This window comes from Xiphophorus hellerii, chromosome 11 (genome assembly GCF_003331165.1).
Source record: "Xiphophorus hellerii strain 12219 chromosome 11, Xiphophorus_hellerii-4.1, whole genome shotgun sequence".
In the NCBI taxonomy this organism is placed as follows: Eukaryota; Metazoa; Chordata; class Actinopteri; order Cyprinodontiformes; family Poeciliidae; genus Xiphophorus; species Xiphophorus hellerii.
Genome location: NC_045682.1, coordinates 7,398,116 through 7,404,034, shown reverse-complemented (window position 1 = coordinate 7,404,034; position 5,919 = coordinate 7,398,116). Strand labels below are relative to the sequence as shown.

General features: G+C 44.2%; 1 pseudogene; it reads right to left on the bottom strand.

Annotated features, from left to right (window-relative positions):
• Window positions 1-2,311: 2,311 nt before the first annotated feature.
• LOC116728806 (GRAM domain-containing protein 4-like) lies at window positions 2,312-5,419 on the bottom strand (annotated as a pseudogene).
• Between the last annotated feature and the right edge of the window lie 500 nt (window positions 5,420-5,919).

Genomic DNA, 5,919 nt, shown 5'->3' with positions numbered 1-5,919 from the left:
ACCAATGGGCTGCAGAAAATCTCCCCTGTATGTTTGGTTTTCTGACTCAATGCTTCTATAACCAGAGCGCCCAGGACTGTGCTTTTTAGTAGTAATTCACTATTATATTGTTTACAAAAAATCACTGTTATTAATTGCAAATAATATTTATAGCAAGATATAGGTTAGGGAAAAAATAAATTTAAAAAAAGAGAGAAATTTGTAATTGGTGCCAAAATGTCCAAAAATGGCACATTTGGAATGTTTGCCTGGAATTTTATCAACCAATACCTTTCTAAAATGTCTATGGTTCAGGTTTTTGGAATGAAATTTGGTCCAGTAATTGGTCAGAACCTGTATTGTGAATTGCTAGAGGTTCTATGTTTCCACTGCATGCTTTTAAAGAAAATCCACATTACATAATGTATTCTATTAGAATTTATTATTTTTATTTAGTATTTTTTCACTGTGTGACATATGTATTTGTTCTTTCTCAGTAATACAAGTGTTGATTTTTAGACTTCCAGAGTATTCTCAGGAATATTACCGTTATCTTGATACATGAACCAGTCAAATACACCTTGTAGTGTAGTGTAGTGTCCGGCTCCAGTCGGCCAGCTGCACGTCCAACAGCTGGCGGCAGAACCGCAAGCCGGAGGCCTGTGACAGCAGCAGGGCCAGGCGGTGGTCGCCTAAACACACACATCACCATGGTTACACACACACATTTGCCAAGCACTGTTTATAGCTCCAGTTTAAATTCACTATCAGGTTCTGCCGGTCTCCATCAGAACCCGAGGTTCTGTCCGCTCCTCTCACCTTCCCTCTGGGCGAGTTGGCACGCCTCGCTGACGCGGCGGCCCGTCAGGTAGCTGAACAGTTTAAATTATAGGTTTAAATGATTTTATCACCAGATTAAATGAGAAAATCTGATCCATGTGTGAGTGAGGAAGAGGAGGAATGTGGAGCGGCGCAGGCTGCTCTACCTGGGCCTGCACCAAGAACTACCTTGTTGCTGAAATGTGCCATAAAACAGGGTTTATACAGGAATCCTAGACTTGAATTTACTACTTATTTTTACTATCGCTACAATATTTTTACTCCATCCATCCATTTTCTTCCACTTTATCCAGGGTTGGGTCGTGGGGGTAGCAGTTTAAAAAGGGTGGCCCAGACTTCCCTCCCCCCAGCCACTTGTTCCAGCTCCTCCAGGGGGGAATCCCAACTGTAACCCAGTGTTAAAAACAAAAGTAAATAATTAATAGATGTTGATTTAATGTCTTCTTCTACAAGATTAAAAAGTATAAATAGATTTCATGTCTTATTATACAGTAAGAGTTAAAAAGTAATAAAGTTAAAAAAAATAAGTTAATAAATATGTTCATAAATATAGATAAAAAGTTCTAAAAATCTTTAAAAACTTTGACATATGCTTTTAGTGATTGCCTTTAGTGACGGATTAAACAACCAATAGCTGGCACAGTGTGATTTCACATCAGCCAATAAGGTTGATTGTCCCGCCTCTTTAACTGATGTGCTGAGATTTTGCTCAGACTGCGTCATACACGCTTGAGAGCTCAGCGCTAACGGTTGTTTCCGCTAATAGCCTGGAGATCTTGTCAAATTTGACAGACTCTTGGAAATCGGTAAGAAAAAACAACGTTAAAATAGATTCGCAAAATATATCATTCAAAATAGTAAATCCGTTTTTATTAAATCTCAGAAAGCTTCCCTTGTGAGCGGCTGAAGCCCGGAAAAATCCCCTTGTAGCATCGTGTAGCATCGGAGCATCGGTGAGCCAACTGCCAAGCACGCGCTTGGCAGTTGGCTCAGTAAATTCGCTGAAAATTGGATAAAATACCGAGTAACTGATCAAATGTAATAAAAATAAAATTGTATTGTAAGATTTTTTATTATTATTGTGTATGTTGTATTTTATCTATGTAGTTGCACTTATTTTTCTATTAGCACATGTTCTAATATTTCAACGGTGCTAATTCATGGTTCATGGTGCTGTAATGTGCTTTTCTGTTGGCATTGCTTGGGAACTTTCTGTTTTGAGTAGGTCAGAGCTAATGTGAGCTTCTAATCCACATTCTGATGTTAAATATAGTGTTATAGATGTACTTCATTGGCCCATATATATATATGTGTGTGTGTGTGTGTGTATATATATATATATATATCTGTGTGTGTGTGTGTATTACCACATATAAGCTAATTTCTTTAGTTTTACTGATGTGTTGGTAATATTGAACTCTAATAACTTGAATATTGTTGTACAACATGGAAAAAACTTGAGAAATGATGAAATATCTCTTTGAATTGTAGCTTAAGCTTTATTGATATTAGCATCCTGTATTTTAAGATGCTTTACTTTGGCCTTGTTCCAGGTCAAGATCATCCTCTCCAGAACTTGGATGGCGAGCCCCAGCCCAGAGGACCGAGTGAACTGGTAGATGGTGACCCGACTGGTCACTAGCCGTGAGACATTGAATGAACATTTGACAGACACATTGAAAAGACCAAACAAGCATTGAAAGAACATTTGACAGACACATAGAAAAGAATGGGTTATTTATTTTATTTTATTTTTTCATGTTGGTGGGATTGAGGAGGTCTTCGACGTATTCTGCACACCGGCCCACAACGTCCCAAGTTGAGGTCAGCAGCACACCATCCCCACTATAAACAGTGATGGTGCTGTACTGCTTGCCCCTCCTTAGATGCCGGATGGTGCACCAGAATCGCCTCGAAGCTGTGCGGAAGTCTTTCTCCATGGCCTCTCCAAAGTCCTCTCACACTCAGGTTTTTGCCTCAGTAACCACCTGAGCCGCATGCCACTTCACCCACTGGTACCCATCAGCTGCTTCCGGAGTCCCACAGGCCACAAAGGCTTGATAGGACTTCTTCTTCAGCCTGACAGCATCCCTCACCGAAGGTGTCCACCAACGGGTTAGAGGGTTTCCACCGCGACAGGCACTGACAACCTTGTGGCCATAGCTCCGATAAGCCGCCTTGACAATGGAGGCATGGAACATGGCCCACTCAGACTCAATGTCCCCCATCTCCCCCGGAACTTGTTCAAAGTTCTGCCGGAGATGGGAGTTAAAGCTCCGTCTCACAGGGGATTCTGCCAGACGTTCCCAGCAGACCCTCAGTCTGACCGGCTTCCTCCCCCACCACCGGAGCCGACTTATCACCAGGTAGTGGTCAGTGGACAGCTCTGCACCTCTCTTCACCCGAGTGTCCAAGACATACGGCCGCAGGTCCAATGAAACGACAACAAAGTCGATCATCAAACTGGGGCCTAGGGCGTCCTGGTGCCAAGTGCACATATGGACACCCTTAAGCCTGAACATGGTGTTCGTTATGGACAATCCGTGACGAGCACAGAAGTCCAACAACAGAACACCACTCGAGTTCAGATCGGGAGGCGGGGGTGAGCTTTCCTCTCAACCACGCCCCTCCAGGTCTCACTGTCATTGCCCACGTGAGCGTTGAAGTCCCCCAGCAGAACAAGAGAGTCCCCAGGAGGGGCACTCCATCAGTTGAAACACCTTTCCAAAACCAGTCGCTCTCATCATCCTGAGGGAATTGAGAGACAACTATGTCCGACTTCTTCCCAGGAAAGTAATAGTCCAATTATCTTCTCTATACCCGCTCACTCTCCAGAAGGTTGAAAGCCTCGTGAAAAGCTCCTCTCTTTGTGCTGTGGTATCAGCCGCCACTTTCTTCTCGTCTGGCTCAGGAAGGTGTTTCTGAGCTCCCTCAGCTGCAGGTCAGTGGGTAAATTAGTCCAGAAGTTGTAGGGGGCGTCAAACCGTTGCTGCAGCTTCGAGCACCTTTCAAAGATCAAGTCAATGATGAAAAACTTGATCCCTACAGAAACACCTATGATAAAGCCCAGCAGCTGGTATGGAAACACGCATGAGAAGATAAAAACCAGCCAAAGTCCCACGTAGATCTTTACTGTGAGCTCTGGCCGGACCCACATGCACAGATTTTTTATCTTCTCAAGGATGTCGGCCATGTTTCCAAAAAGCTTCTGAGTTTTCTGAGCAGAATCGAAAGCCAAGTGGAACATCTGTAGGATATTTGGGTTGCCTTTTAGATGTTCCCCTGGCTCACACACGTCGGGTATGATGCTCCTCGGGATCCTCCAGCCTTTGGAAGTTAGATAATTTATGGAAAGGTGGAGAATCATGAGGAGCAGGATGGAGGGAATGGTCCAGCTATACCACACTGTGCACATGTAGACACAGAAAAAACAGAAAGTCATGTGCACAGAGCGCCAGCTGGATAAAGCAGACAAGTTTCTAAAAAAGTGTGCCACAGGTCTGAAGTCTTGTTCAAGGCGTCTCATGTTCTTTGTCATCTTTATTGGGCTTAGTGGGTCCTCCCTCTCCACAATCGCCTTTGGGTGGAAATGGAGTTTTTCCTTAAAAGCTCTAAGGCGATCGCGGATCTTCATTTTTTCTGCTGTTGCTCCTGGTCTCTATGAAAAGTGTGTGGGCTCAATGTTGGAGCGCAACACATTAAATCTTTAGAACTTCTTTGATCTATTGTGATTGGGTGGAAACGGAAGTTTTCCATGAAAACTCCGAAATGATTGTGAAGCCGATTCAGGAAGTTCTCTTTATGTTTTTCTGTAGGTTGAGGGAATGGAGGTTTTGATGACTGAGATGGAGAATCCTGAACTTCTAATTTTATGACTTTCTGTTCCAGCTCAATGCGTTTGGATAGTTCTTTCTCCAGTTCCTGTTTAAGTGAATCTATGAGGGGCTCATCCTTCAATTTCTTCAGCTCTTTCTGTAAGAATTGGTTTTCTAGTAAAGCGATTCTAGAAGTCCTTTAATCTCATTCAAATCACTCTTTGGCTTTTCTTGCTCTCTGGGGAAGAAGCACGTTTTTGTCACGACGTCATCGCTGTTTTCTGTGTCCGATGTGTGCCTTAATTTCTTACCTTTTCCCACAGACATCCGTCGGTTGTTCCTTGCCATCAGTTGAAACGCCTTTCCATAACCAGTCGCTCTCATCATCCTGAGCCGGAGTACCTGGAAAGAAACCTGCAAACAGGAAACCTGTCAAATCTTTTTACCTTTCAATCCCATAATTTCATTTAACTGAACACATCAGGATAAATGTTCAGTCCCAGTCAGATTTCTCCAGCCTCAAATGGTCAATAATGATTTGTTCTGGGATTTTTTTATCTTCCGAATTCGTTATTTTTAGCTCCTCTCCAAAAGCTCCTTGATCATGTTGAAGAGGAGGGGCTGGAGAAACCGTAACGTCAGGTGTGACTTAATTTCTTACCTTTTCCCACAGACATCCGCCGGTTGTTCCTTGCAGTTGAAACGCCTTTCCAAAACCAGTTGCTGCCATCGTCCTGACAGACCTGGGACACACTTTGGTCCGCTATCTTCTCCTTAGCCGACATCGCCACTTTTGCAAGGTCCCAATGAAACGAGAGCGTTGAGGGAAAAAGAGCCTCTCTCAGAAGAGCATTAGAAATGCTCCTTCGGGCCGTGCTCCATCGGGCCCTTGCCGTGGCAATCCATCTGCTCCACCAGGTGTTTCTGGGCTCCCTCAGCTGCAGGTCGGTGGGTAAATTAGCCCAGAAGTTGTAGGGGGTGTTAAACCGCTGCCGCAGCTTCGGGAACCCTTATGGCTGCCACGCTGAACAGTTTGGCCATCGCCTTCGTTCTGGACCTGGGGAGACCCATCCCCCTCAGTACATCAGAGTTGCCTTCGTACCATTTTCCTCTGGCTCCCAGCGGGAAACCGAAGGTCTTAACGTTAGCCAGGCCAAACATGTTGCGAACCAAGGGTGCAAACTTTTCGTATTTGTTGACTTTGGTCTCGGCTCTACGCCTCAGAGTAGAGGGTTTCATTTCAAAACAGATGGCCACGTCAACCACCAGGCCTCTGCCGTTCTTT